The sequence below is a fragment of the Dipodomys ordii genome, unplaced genomic scaffold, assembly GCF_000151885.1.
Source record: "Dipodomys ordii isolate 6190 unplaced genomic scaffold, Dord_2.0 Scaffold6, whole genome shotgun sequence".
NCBI lineage: Eukaryota > Metazoa > Chordata > Mammalia > Rodentia > Heteromyidae > Dipodomys > Dipodomys ordii.
The window spans coordinates 15,449,446-15,464,022 of record NW_012267222.1 but is presented as its reverse complement, the minus strand read 5'-3'; the positions used below and the strand labels follow the sequence as shown (position 1 = coordinate 15,464,022).

General features: G+C 42.1%; 1 protein-coding gene across 1 annotated transcript in view; it reads left to right on the top strand.

The window, feature by feature from the left end:
- Cdc42 (cell division cycle 42) overlaps positions 1-14,577 on the top strand; it is a 69,779-nt gene that overhangs the window by 678 nt on the left and 54,524 nt on the right. The gene's annotated exons all lie outside the window — the stretch shown is intronic.

The following is a 14,577-nucleotide window of genomic DNA, read 5'->3' as shown; positions in this document are numbered from 1 at the left end:
CCCTCGGCCCGGAGGGCGCCTGCGCCCCGCGGCTCCGGGCTCCCGATCCCCGCCCGGAGTCGACTTCCCGGTGCTGCCACCCGCATCTCCCTCCAAACCCTGCTCCGGCCTACCGGCTGCGGTTCCCAGGCGGGGAGTTCTCGACCCTCCCTCCGGAGGCCACGGCGAGGCCCTAGTTTAATTCCTCTTACTAGGAGGAAATTTTCTTTGTTCGCTTTCTTTTTTCTTTTTTTTCCCCCCTCCCCTTTAAGTCCAAGAGACATGGAGTGTGGAGCATTACGTCATAGCAGTGTAAGGGGGGGAGAGTTTTAACTCCTACAAGTCAGAGACTTAGCAAATTAAGACTGCGGCTCGCCGGCTTCGTGGGTCTCTGCTTGCCAGCTTCCCATCACGTCGCTTGCAGAGATGATTTTTTTTTTTTTTGAAATGTCACCTGCTGTGTTAGTGACTGCCTCACATGCATCGCCAATACAGAAAAGTCTAACATCTCAGGGTTAGGTTTGTGCAAGGGCCTCACGTAGGCATTCAGTTGAAAGGTCTACCTTGACAGAAGGAACTTATTTGTGAGAGCAATGTTTTGATCCAAAATGACGTTCCCTGATTGACTTTTCCTCTATGGCTTACTTGATGAAAACGGTCTGCCTAAGTTGACTCAAGTTCTCTGTGGCAAAGCTGTGTTATTTTTCTGCTTATTCTTTGCTAGTTAAGAGTTGCATCCTAAAATATTCTTTTCGGTTTGTCATTAAAATCTACTTTGATATTTTTAACCGAAAACAATATTTTTAGGCTTTTGAAATCACAATTTTTGTTTCTTAGAATGCTTGGTGCATCCAAAATTCTGTATCTCTTTGACTAGGGTCTAGTAGCATACAAAGATACTAACACTAAACCAGATGAGATCCAGTTGTATATAATGGATGTACTGTCATAAAGATGGCTCATATTGGGACAGGCATTATCCTACTGTTGCTCATTTTGTAGAGATAGCTAACGTGAGTGGTAGATTCAAATTCGTCTTCTGTAAAGTTTAGGTGTTACAGACTATTGGATAGGGGTGGATCCTGAATCTTGTGAAACAAATTTTTTAGTCTTAATGTGGTATCTTATTTTAGGAATGTAAATTTGGGTTACTTATATACTGACATTTTTTTGTCATCCATATTTAAGAGTTTCTACATACTCCAATTTGCATCTTTTAAAATACAATAGCTTGAACTTACAGCGTTTAGACTTCAGACAGAAAATAAGAGATTGGTATTACAATGAGCTCTTTTCCAGTAATTTCTTCAAAATCTCCAAGTACATCCTCTGTTAAAGCTCTTAAAACCTTTTAATGTTAGGAAAGATATTTGTACTTAGAAAATTTGATATTAGGAATCCAGGCCAGGTGTTATAGCGTAGAGTAGTAAATCATTTTAATGACCAGTGAGATCCACTAGGACCAACTCTAAGTTTTTGCTAATCTCAAGATTTTTTTTCATGGTCTGTCAGAAAAGCTTTGCTAGTTATTTTTAAGATAGGTGCAATGATGGGACTGGGAATATGGCTTAGTGGTAGAGTGCTTCCCTAGCATGCACTGGTATGACTCCTCAGTACCACCTAAACAGAAAAAGTCACAAGTGGTGCTATGACTCAAGTGGTAGAGCAAAAGAAGCTCAGGGACAGTGACTAGGCTGAGTTCAAGTCCCAGGACTGACAAAAAACAACAAAAAGGTCTATTAATACAATTTTTTTTTGCCCCAATAGCTGGAAAACTTTGAAGTATAATTTACTTTGCTTCTCTTAGAAATAGTATAAACATTTTTTTTTAAAGTAGAAGTTAAATTGTGCATTTATTTAAGCCTCATTCCTAGGGCTGGAATTTAGGGGATGGGTGCTGTCCCTGAGCTTTTTTTTTTGCTCAAGTCTAGTAGTGTACCACTAACACCCCTCCATTTCCAGCTTTTTGGTGGTTAATTGGAGATAAGAGTTTCTAATAGACTTTCTTGCCCTGGCTAGCTCTGAACTGCAATCCTCAGATCTTAGCTTCCTGAGTCTGTAGACTTATAAGTGTGAGCCACTGGTGCCCGGCTTGTACTTTTATTTTTAGATATATTTGAGCTAGGCACAGTGGCTCATGGCTGTAATCCCAGCACATTCAGCAGCCTGAGGCAGGAGGACAGTTAGTTACAGACCAGCCTGGGTGCTTAGTGAGAAGAGAAGAAAAAGAAATATATTTCTCTAATGTTGTAGAGCCTGCCTTCCTTCCTTCCTCCCTCCTTTCTGCCTTCCTGTCCTGCCTTTCCTCCCTCCCCCTTCCCTCCCTCTCTCTCCCTCCCTTCTTCCCTCTCTTCTCTTCCTCTTCTCTTCTCTCCTCCCCTCCCCTCTCCTTCCCTCCCCTGTCCTCCATTCCCTTCCCCTTCCCTCTCCTCTCTTCTCCTCTTCCCCCCCACCCCTCTCTCTGAACAATTTAATCACTTTAGGCTGCAGGACTTTTTCTGAAGGACAGGGAAAGTTAAATTGTGTTTACTTGTCTCTCATAAATAGCTCTATATATTCCTGTGTTAAAGTGCTCCATCCAGTCTAAGCTTTGAGGATAATGCCTTTACAGTGTTCTATTTGTAAAATATTTGTTGTAAGTTTCCCCTATTAGAATGTAAGTTCCAGGAAGCCAGACCTTTGGTCTGGCATGGTCACCCCTTTACTCCTAACACCTAGGATACTGCCAAACAAATTGTAGGCCCTAATAAATATTTGTCAAATATTTGAATATTTGATGTTTGAAGTTTTAACATTTTCCTTCTGTGTATATCACATAAGCCTTCATGCTTGTTTCTCCCTCCTTCCCCCCAAGTCCTGGGGCTCAGGGCCTGGGCACTATCCCTGAGCTTCTTTATGCTCAAGCTAGTACTCTACCACTTGAGCCACAGTGTCACTTCTAGTTTTTTCTGTTTATGTGGTACTGAGGAATGGAACCCAGGGCTTCATGCATGCTTGGCAAGCATCCTACCACTAAGCCACATTCCCAGCCTGTGCTGTGTTTCTTGAGGCAACTTTGGTGCTTGATCAGCCATATCTGTATTTGGACTCTTTGAAATGATGATTACCAATCTCCTCTTGCTTGACCTTGTCCATCTGTTTGGTCCAGTGACTTCTGCAGGTGCCTCTCTGGACAATTTTCTGTACTTAGAAAATCTTCTGCTGACAAGCTTTCTCTCCTAAAAAGTACTCAGACTTAATGCTATTATCTTCCTTTATTTACCAGTAGCATATTTTTGGCCCTTCCTTCCTTCTACAGTATCAAATTCTTGATCACATTATACTTTGTCTCTTAAGAGTTTCTACTTTTACTCATTTCTTTAGTCCAGAGTAGTTTCACTAAAGCAATTTTCATTAGTGCCATTTCAGCTGTGTCTGTTAGTGCAGTTGTAAGCCCCAGATGTCAGAACTCTTCACTGATCACCGCTAGGACATTGCTCTCAAATTGGTTATTCCCTGAAGTGAAACCAAATGTTTTATCATCAGAATCCTGTTCTTTCTTACGTTTTATTAAAAATTTTTTTGGGGGCTGTTGATGTAGCTCAGTGGTAGAGTGCTTCCCTAGCATGCATGAAGCCCTGGGTTCAATTCCTCAGTACTACTACATAAACAGAAAAAGCCAGAAGTGGTGCGGTGGCTTAAGTGGTAGAGTGCTAGCCTTAAGCAAAAGAAGCTCAGAGACAGTGCTCAGGCCCTGAGTTCAAGCCCCAGGCCTCCAAAAAAAAAAAAAAGTCAGTACTAAGGTTTGAACTCAGAGTCTGGGGCTTCATCAATGTCCCTGTCCCAGTCTTAGAAAAATGTTTTAATCCAGTACTTGCCATAAACTATTATTTGTAATGTGTGGTGCTATGTCACCAGAAGAGAATCTCTGATTTAGGCTATTACTCACCTTGATTTTTTTTTTTTTATTGTCAGTTGTGGGGCTTGAACTCAGGGCCTGGGCACTGTCACTGAGCGCTTTTGCTCAAGACTGGCCTTCTACCACTTTGAGCCCCAGCTTCACATCCAGTATTCTGGTGGTTAATTGGAGATGTGTCTCATGGACTTTCCTACCTGGGCTGGCTTCAAACAACAATCCTCAGAGCTCAACTTCTTGAGTAGCTAGGATTATAGGCATGAGCCACCAGTGCTTGGCTCATCTTTAACACCTTGTGCTTTAGCACTTACATCATATTCTCAAAAGTAAGCTATTTCTATTTTCTCTTTTAATTGTTATCTTGAGAGATACAGTGTTATTATAGTGAATAAAAGTGTAGAACTACATCGTTTCCTCTCTGAAGCGAGACTGCCTGAGTTCTAACACTGGCACTGTCTTTGTGATTTCACTTTAGCTCCTGTAGAATAAGGCTAAGCAGTAGTGCCTACCTCACAGTGTAGAACATTTAAGTCAGTTGACATAGGTTAAGTACTTAGCTATATTGTCTGGCATAGGTGTTTGCTCTGTTACAAACCTCTTAGAGACACCACTTACCTTTGAGAAGTTATGTTTAAACCATGGATAAACATTTTAGTAACCACTTCTCCTGAAAAACCAATCTTATGATTCATAAAAAAAATTTAAATGGTAGGGGTTGTCTCCTTTACATTCTGCCTTCTACCAGTATCATGAAAGCAAAGGAGTCACCAAGTGGCTCTTACCTGTAACCCTAATTACTCAAGAGGCTGAGATCTGAGGATGGTTTGAAGTCAGCCAAGGCAGAAAAGACTGTGAGACTATTCTCCAAGTAACCAGCAAAGAACTATAAGTGAAGATATGGCTGAAGTGGTAGAGTGCCAGCCTTGAGGCAGAAGAGCTAAGCAAGAGCATGAGACCCTGAGTTCAAGCCTTATTACTGGCACACACATAGAAAACAAAGCAAAACCCCACAAAAGTGTGGACACCAGTTAGGCAGTATGTGTATTTTTGGAACCAGCAGCATAGGTATTACCTGGGAGTGCATTAGAAATTTCAGGCTCTGTCCCAGTCTTACTGAACTAGAATTAGTATTTTTCCAAGTTCCTCATGTTATTTATTTATTTATTTTTTGGGTCCGGTCGTGGGGCCTGAACTCTGGGCCTGGGCGCTGTCCCTCAGCTCTTCAGCCCAAGGCTAGCACTCTACCACTTGAGCCACAGTGCCACTTCCGGCTTTTTTCTTTTTGCTTATGTGGTGCTGAGGAATTGAACCCAGGGCCTCATGCATGCAAGGCAAACGCTCCACCACTGAGCCGCCTTCCCAGCCCTCCTCATGTTATTATTTTTATTTTTTTGTCAGTCATGGGGCTTGAACTTTGGGCCTAGGCTCTGTCCCTCATCTCTTCAGCTCAAGGCTAGGGCTTTACCACTTGAGCCACAGTGCCCCTTCCGGTTTTCTGGTGGTTTATCGGAGATAAGAGTCTCGGACTTTCCTGCCTGGGCTGGCTTTGAATGGCAACCCTCAGATCTTAGCTTCCTGAATAGCTAGGATTATAGGCATGAGCCACCAGCACCCGGCTAACAATGTTATTTATTAATTTTTTTCGGTCGTGGGGCCTGAACCCTGGGCCTGGGCACTGTCCCTCAGCTCTTCAGCTCAAGGCTAGTGCTCTACAACTTGAGCCATAGCACCACTCTGGCTTTTTCTGCTTATATGGTACTGAGGAATCAAACCCAGGGCATCATGCATGCGAGGCAAGCACTCTACCATGTAGCCACCTTCCCAGCCCCAACAATGCTATTTTTTAAAAAAAAATTATTAAATTATTATTATAAAGGTGAAATACAGAGAGGTTACTGTTTCATAAGTCAGGAGAGATTACTGTTTCATAAGTCAGGTAAAAGGACATTTCTCTGTGGACAGAGTCACCCTTCCTTCATTCTCTCCCAGTTTTTCCCTCTTGTCCCTGCCCACAAGTTGTATAGTTCATTTCAACACAGTGTCTTCTGAGTACCACTGCTGCATTTGTTCAATTTGTCCCTCCATTTCTTTTCTTTTTTTACTTTTTTTTTTTGGTTGGTCATGGGACTTGAACTCTGGGCCTGAACGATGTCCAGCTCTTCAGCTAAAGGCTAGCACTCTATCATTTGAGCCACAGCACCACTTCCGGTTTTCTGAGTGGTTTATTGGAGATAAGAGTCTCACAGACTTTCCGGCTTTAAACTATGATCCTCAGATCTCAGTCTCCTGAATAGCTATGATTATAGGCTTGAGCCACCGGTGCCCAGCCTGTCCCTCCATTTCTATTACCACTCCTCCCCCCCCCCCCACACCTTGCCCTCCCAAAGACAGATAAGGAACAAACGAGAAAAATAAAATTAAAAAAACCCTCTTGTTTCCATTTCCTGGAGTTTATTTTGATAAATATTATTTTATATATTAAGCGGTACGTAGGCATTGTGCCTTTATTTTCCTCCCCTTAAGTGCCAGTCTTGGGCTTGAACTCAGAGTTTGGATGCTGCCCCGCCCCCCCCCCCCTTTTTTTCTTTTTTGTTCAAGGCTTCAGTTCTGTCACTTGAGTCACAACCCCCCTTTTGTCTTTTTTGGTGGTTATTTGGAGATAAGAGTCTGTATGGTAGACCAGGCTAGTTTCAAACCTCAGTTCTCAGATCTCAGCATCTTGAGTAGCTAGGATTACAAGTGTGAGTCACTGGCTCCTAGCCCTTGTTTATTCCTTACTGAAATATAGCTTGGTTTCTTTTGAGTGGTATATCACAATTTATTTTAAGAATAATAATCTGCAAATGAATCTAAAGTCTGTTTGGATTTTAAAGGAATTATAGTTTCACCTCATTCTGTGTTCATTATCAGGAACTTTATCAGGGTTTTTCTTTTTGAAGAAAGGTTTGAGAGACCAGACTTTGAAGTCAGACTTAGTGTTCTTGCTTGGTTTTCTTGCTTGTGGCCTTCAATCTTGCTTTTTGCTGGTTAATTGGAAATGGAATCTTAAGGACTTTCATGCCCAGGCTGGCTTTCAACCTTGATTCTTCTGTTTTTTAGCCTTTTGAGTAGCTAGGATTATAGGTGTGAGCCACTGGTGCCTGCACTGAGTGTTCTAGGGTATAAATTCTTAAAGTGCTACCAACCACTTAGTAATACATAATCACATTCTAGTGGAGTATATGAATTATCTGTTTGAATGTAAATGTCATTTTATAGAAAGTTAATTGCTGTGAACAGTGACAATACTGTATATCAGGAGACTTCATATTGGTTGTGAAAATTTAGATGAAACACAGAGTTGTTGTTAAGCTGGTCCAGTGTAAAAAGTTGTTTTTGGTTTCATTACTAATGTAAACTATATCTTCAGTCTTGAGGGAAAATGTTGATTAAAAGCTAGTCTTTTAAAGCTGCTGTCTTGAAAAGAAAATTCTATTTCTCAAGGATTAAACTCCTGCCCTCTCCTTTTCGCCGTTTTTTTTTTTTTTGTAGTGATAATGGGATTTGAACTGAGATCTTCATGCTTGCTTAAGCAAGCACTCTGTCACTTGGGCCATGCCCCACCCTTTTGGCTTTAGTTATTTTTCAGATAGAGTCTTGTGATTTTTTACCCTGATTGGCCCGTACTTTGATCCTTCTATTTATATCTCTTGTAGCTGGGTTGACGGGTATGAGCCACCATGCCTATCTTTTTTTCTTTGTTATAGGATTTCAGTTAACTTTTTCTTCCTGGGGTGGCCTTGCATTATAATTCTCTTGATCTCTGCCTTGGATATCTGAGTTTACAAACATGAGCTTCCGTGGCCAGCTCTCCCTCTTTATATAGTCCAGGCAGTCCTTGAACTCAAGATCCTTCTGCTTTAGCCCTCTGGGTGCAGGGATTACAGGTATACATCACCATGCCTGACTTGCCCTTTTTCCTTGAACTGTTACATGTATTAGAATTTTATCATTATTATCTTCTTGCAGTAAGTTCCATATATATATATATATATATGTAAAGAGAGAGAGAGTCTATGTGTATTAGAATTTTATCATCACTACTACTTACAGTAAGTGCTATAAAGTAATGATTTTCAACTTCTCTAAACCAAGCACTCACTGAAAAATACTATCTGTCACCCTGGGGTACAAGGAGAGGCTGGTGTTGATTGGGTAGAGGCTGTATGGACCCTTGACTCTAGGAGAATGGGAAGATAATGTCTCAGGCACACTAATGCCCATTCTCTAGCCTAAGTGGCAATCTGAAGCTGTCTATTGTTGGATACAAAGCCATGTTCATTATCATTATTTGTTATTCTTTGTGGAAAGAGAAGAGTTATGTGAGAGCAATTCAATGAAGAACAGATGAAACCAGAAGAAGTGGAGGTAGAATCAAAGAATACTGTGTTAGTGTTGAGGGATATGAGAAGAGGATACATGTAGTAGAAGAAAGCACAAGCAAGATCTCAGCTATAATCCATTTGCTGTGTTGGTTGGCGATTTCACACTATTTGTAGTATTTTTGGTTTATTTTTAAATCTTTTTCAAAACAGATGAAGAGTGGGAAGATTAAGAGAATGAAATTGCTTGAAGAATGATGACTTATCTCTGGTTCCAGTGGCTATTACTACACTGGTTCACTAGCTAAATGCTGACTGAGAAGAGCTAAGTTTTTTTGTTTGGGGGGGGGTATCAGTCATGGGGGCTGAACTCTGGGCCTGGGAGCTGTCCCTCAACTCTTCATCAGCACTCTACCACTTGAGCCACAGTACCACTTCTGGCTTTTTCTGCTTATGTGGTGCTGAGGAATTGAACCCAGGGCCTCATGCACGCAAGGCAAGCAGTCTACCACTGAGCCACCTTCCCAGCCCCCAAGAGCTAAGTTTTAAAACTTTCTAAAGAGGAATCAAACCATCTCTGTCATGTAAGTACTTGTTCTAGATTTTATTGTAGAGTTTATAATAAACAGTTTTATTTTTTGCCATGCTGGAAGTCAAACCCAAGACCTGTCACATTCTAGTCTGTACCACCAAAGTATACCTCTAGCCTGAGGGGGTGGGGGGGAAGAAAAAAGGGGGAAGGAGGAGCGAGTGCCCCAGTCCTGGAGCTTAAACTGAGGACCTGGGTTCTGTTCCTTAGATTTTTTTTCTCAAGGCTAGTTCCAGCTTTTTGTTAGTTAATTGGAGATGAGTCTCACAGACTTCCCTGCTTTGACCAACTTGGACCATGGTCCTCAGATCTCAGCCTCCATAGTAGCTAGGATTATAGGCATGAGCTACTGGTGCACAGCTATAAATTCTTTGTGTGATTTTGCTTTTTCTTCCTTGTCATACATACTGACCCAAATCCCCTTCTTCCATGCTGAAAAACTCAGATCCCATCTTTCAGGGCACACTGGTACCCATCACTCCTATTTGCATGTAGTATATGACAATGAAGGTATACAGTTCCTAAAGGTTGTCTTTGTTTCTAAGTCAAAACCATAAACAGAAAAATAATTTTGTGTATTATTTCAGTATTACTAGTTATTTGAGAGAAATGAGCTGGGGAAAGGCATAACTTTGTATACCAAGATTGGAGTTAACTCTTATGTGGGACTGTCTTTTTTTGTTGTTGTTGTTGACTGTGGGGCTTGAACTCTGGGCTGGGGTGCTATCCCCCAGCTCTTCAGCTCAAGGCAAGCGCTCTACTGCTTGAGCCACAGTGCCACTTCCTTTTTTTTTTCTTTGGTCAGTTGTGGGGCTTGAACTCTGGACTTGGGAGCTGTTCCTGGGCTCTTCAGCTCAAGGCAAGCTCTCTACCACTTGAGTCACTGCACCACTTCCGGTTTTCTAGTGGTTTATTGGAGTCTTCACATAGACTTTCCTGCCCGGGCTGGCTTTGAACTGTGATCCTCAGATCTCAGCTTCCTGAGTAGCCAGGATTACAGGTGTGAACCACCGGCTCGGCCTGTCTTCTTTTTTTTTTTTGTCAGTCCTGGGGCTTGAACTCTGGGCTTGGGCGCTGTCCCTGCGCTCTTCAGCTCAAGGCAAGCGTTCTACCACTTGAGCCACAGTGCCACTTCTGGTTTTCTAGTGGTTTATTGGAGATAAGAGTTACACAGGCTTTTCTGCCTGGGCTGGCTTTGAACCGTGATCCTCAGATCTCAGCCTTCTCAGTAGCTAGGATTATGGTGTGAACCACCCGCACCTGGTGGTGGTGGCCGCTGCCGCTGCTGCTGCTGCTGCTGCTGCTGCTGCTGCTGGCTGCTGCCGGCTGCTGCCGGCTGCTGCCGCCGCTGCCGCCTTCGCCTTCGCCTTTGCCGCCTCCGCAGCTGCTGCTGCTTCCTCCTCTTCTTCCTCCTCCCTCCTCGTTCCTTCCCTCCCCCTCCCCCCTCTCCTCCTCTTCTTTCTCTTCCTCCTTTTTTGCTGGGGCTTGAACTCAGGACCTGCAGTGCTGTCCCTTAAGCTTTCTCTCTCAAAGCTAGTGCTAAAGGCTAATGCTCCACTTTTGGCTTTTTTGCTGGCTAACTAGAGGGAATTAAAACTTTTACTGATTTCCTGTTGGGCAGGTTTTGAACCATGATTCTTAGATTTCAGCCTCCTGAGTAAGATTATGGCTTATTTCTTTTTCTTTTTGTCGGTCATGGGGCTTGAACTGGGCCTGGGCGCTGTCCCTCAGCTCTTCAGCTCAAGGCGAGCGTTCTACCGCTTGAGCCGCAGAGCCACTTCCGGTTTTCTAGTGGTTTATTGGAGATAAGAGTCTCACGGACTTTCTGCCTTATTTCTTTAAATCTATTACTGTTTTGATTATTGGTCAAAGATTAATTCAATGTAAAAATGTGACAATATGTTGAAGATTATAAAGCTTATTTTGGGGCTGGTGATACAGTTGATACAGTTTATAGGTAGAGTGCTTGCTCAGCGTATGAAAGGCCTGTCTGGTTCGATCTACAGCACCATCAGAAACAACAATAACAAAAAAAACTTTCAAAGGGAGCTGAGCTATAATGTGTTTTGCACTTTTCAGCTTTCCAACTCTTTACCATCCCAGAATCTAGATATAAGCTTTGCGTGTTTCTCTTTCCTGGGAGCAAGACAGTTGTCTGAAGGTAACTTGCCCCTCCGCCATCTCATTCTTCACCTCCTGAGCAGGTCCTGGCTTTTCCTCAGCCTTTTCCTACAGTACGTGGTAGGCAAGTGCTGCATTGAAGAGTATAGATCTCTGTTAAGACTTGTCCTGCAGCTCGGCATTACAGATATGCTATTAGTGCAATTAAGTGAAGATTGTCTGCTCAGAGAGAGAAATGTATAATTTGTAAGTTTATTTTTGCCTGACACCAAACCTTTTTTTTTTTTCCCTTTCTGCTTTTTGTGCTCACACCAGGCCTTAAACTCATGGCCTTATGCACTTACTCAGCTTTTTCACTCAAGGCTGATGTTCTACCACTGGAGCCACACCTCCACTTGTCTGATGACATACTCTAATACTTTCCTTTCCCCCTTTCTGCTCTTCCTCCCAAAATTTTAACAGGTTTTATTCTGTTTGCATACATTCAGATAATATACTTTGACCATATTCATTTTTCTCACCCTCCTTGTTAGTCCAATCCCTTCTCAGTGATACTCCCCCCCCCCCCACTTATTTCTTCTCTTTCTAAGTAGTCTCTTAGATTACTGTTCTGTGTATTGAATGGATTTTTTTTTTTTTTTTTGCCAGTTCTGGGGCTTGAACTCAGGGCCTGGGCACTGTCCTTGAGCTTGTTTTGCTCAGGGCTAGCACTCTTACCACTTGAGCCACAGTGCCACTCTAGTGCTTTAGTGGTTAATTAGAGATAAAAGTCTCACAGATATTCCTGCCTAGTCTGGCTTTGAACTTCGATCCTCAGATCTCAGCCTCCTGAGTAGCTAGGGATTACAGGCGTGAGCCACTGGTGCCCAGCTTTTGAACCTCCTATGGCTGCCTCTCAAGTTTATGGGATTAGTGGCATGAGCCACCATACCTGACTTTTTTACCTTTCCTTTTTCTTTTCCCAGTGCTGGTGGTTGAGTCCAGGCCCTCATGCATGTTGAACAAACACTTATTATTGAACTACATCCCTAACTACTGTGGATTGATTTCTTGGAGAATATATTTGAATGCTTCTATAGAAGTTTAGTCCATTAACAAAATATATACATTGCTTTGATTCAGAATTTGATAGTCCCTTAAAAATGGCTTGTATTTTATAAGACAAACTGTAAGATTCTGCATGTGGGTAATTTTGTTTTAGCAGATACAATTCAAGGAAGTCTCTGTATATATCATGGCTTGTTTTGTAGTTGGCACAACATCTGGTAATTTTTCAGAGGGTTATCAGTTTGTTTTCATTTTACATTATTTCCTAAGTAATGTAGTGTTTTATTTTATGTTTAAAATATGTGCTTTGTGTACAGCATTTATAATTTAGGTTGACACTTGATTTCTTTTTTTTTGTTGGCCCTGGGGCTTGAACTCTGGGCTTGGGCGCTGTCCCTGCATTCTTCGGCTCAAGGCGAGTGCTCTACCACTTGAGCAACAGTGCCACTTCCAGTTTTCTAGTGGTTTATTGGAGATAAGAGTCTCATGGACTTTTTTTGCCCGAGCTGGCTTTGAACCGAGATCTTCAAATCTCAGCCTCCTGAGTAGCTAGGATTACAGGCGAGAGCCACCATTGTTCGGCTTGACTAATTTGTTTTGTGCAGATTCTAAAAAGCTTATTTTGTGTAGCTAAGAATTGGGCCTGAGTTGGGTGCTTGTGGCTTACTCCTGTAATTCTAGCTACTCAGGAGGCTGAGATCTGAGGATTCTAGTTCCAGCCCGGGCAGGAAAGTCCCAGAGACTCTTACCTCCAATTAACCTCTAGAAAACTGAAAGTGGTGCATGCCTTAAGTGGTAGAACACTAGCCTTGAGCTGAAGAGCTGAGGGATAGCATCCAGGCTCAGAGTTCAAGCCCCATGACTGACAAAAAAACAAAACAAAACAAGAATCAGGCCTGTTCTTAATTAAGATTCTTCTAATTTCTTCAGTTTAAGATACAAACCTCTCTTCTAATTTTCCAGACTATAAAACTTCCTCCGAATTTACTCTTCCTTACACAGGCCCTCCACCTTCAGTGTGATCACTTGTTTTGTCTCCATTTCCATGTGCCTACCCCAGTGTAGACCTTCATTTTGTCTTGGATTATTATAGTACTTTCTTTTTTTTGTTGGTCCTGGGGCTTGAACTCTGGGTCTAGGCACTGTCCTCAGCTCTTCAGCTCCAGGCTAGTGTTCTACCACTTGAGCCACAGGGCTACTTCGGGCTTTTTCTGCTTATGTGGTGCTGAGGAATCCAACCCAGGGCCTCATGCATACAAGGCAAGCGCTCTACCACTGAGCCACTCTACCAGGCCCTATTACTGTTTCTAGCTGTTTTTTTTTTTTAAACTTTATTAGGGATAGTTTTGACAGTCTACCTTGGAATACAAGTACAATATTGCTATTCCTAAAAAACAACAAAAATCTATTGTTCATGGACATGAAAGAAGTTGTACCTTTCTGTTCCTCATCCATGTTAATGTTTATTTGCCTAGATTTTGGAGTCTGTGATTCAAATTCTTTCCTTTGTTGTTGTTTCTCTTACTTGGCAGCCTTTTTCCTGATAGTCATCTGAGTAGAGATTTATTCTTTCATATTTATTACTCCTGAACACCTATGGCATTTGTATAGTGTAAATTTGTAGTAATCAGAGATGACTGCACTTACAAGTGTTAACCTGTTCTGCTTAGAAACACTAACACAGTGATGTAGGATGAGCATTATAGTACTTTTTGGCAGTTGATTACTGAAATGTCTTGAAAGCCTTTCAAGGCCAGCTTCCTATCTTATCTACTTTATTGCTATAATATGTATTTAAGTATCCTCCTGTTGTTTATAGTGATTAATGTTTTATCTCTTCTTCAAATAGAAGTGAGTTACAACCTTTAGGTAATGTTCCTCCTCTCTGTAGCCAAGGCACATGTGATATTTAAACTGCTTTGTAAGTTCAGAGTATTTCTGAAAGTGTTGATGTCAAGTAGAAGCAGGGATATTTCAGAGTTCCTTTTTTATTTTATTTTTTTGTCTGGGGCTTGAACTCAGGGCCTGGGCGCTGTCCCTAAGTCTCTGTGCCTAAGGCTAGTGCTCTATCACTTGACTCACAGTGCTATTTCTGTTTTTTTTTGGCAATAAGAGTCACAGACTTTCCTGCTCTTGGCTGGCTTTGAACTGCCATCCTCAGTGAGTAGCTGGGATTACAGGTATGAGTGAGCCACTGGCACCTGGCTCTGAGTTTCCTCTTATATTTTATAGTGTTTAGATGCTTCTATTTAACAGCAGTAGTTACAGGTCTTTGTCATAGGGCTAATTTTGGTTTCTCCGAGTTTTAATTGGACATAACAGGTGTCAATTAAGTATACTAGTTGCGGGCTGGGAAGTTGGCTCAGTGGTAGAGTGCTTGCCTTGCATGCTTGAGGCCCTGGGTTCGATTCCTCAGCACCACATAAGAAAAAAACAACAACAAATAAGTATACTAGTTGCTTTATATGCATTGGCTCATTTATCTTTTTTTTTTTTTGCCAGTCCTGGAGCTTGAACTCAGGGCCTGGGCACTGTCCCTGAGCTTCTTTTTTTTTTTTTTGTCGGTTGTGGGGCTTGAACTCTGG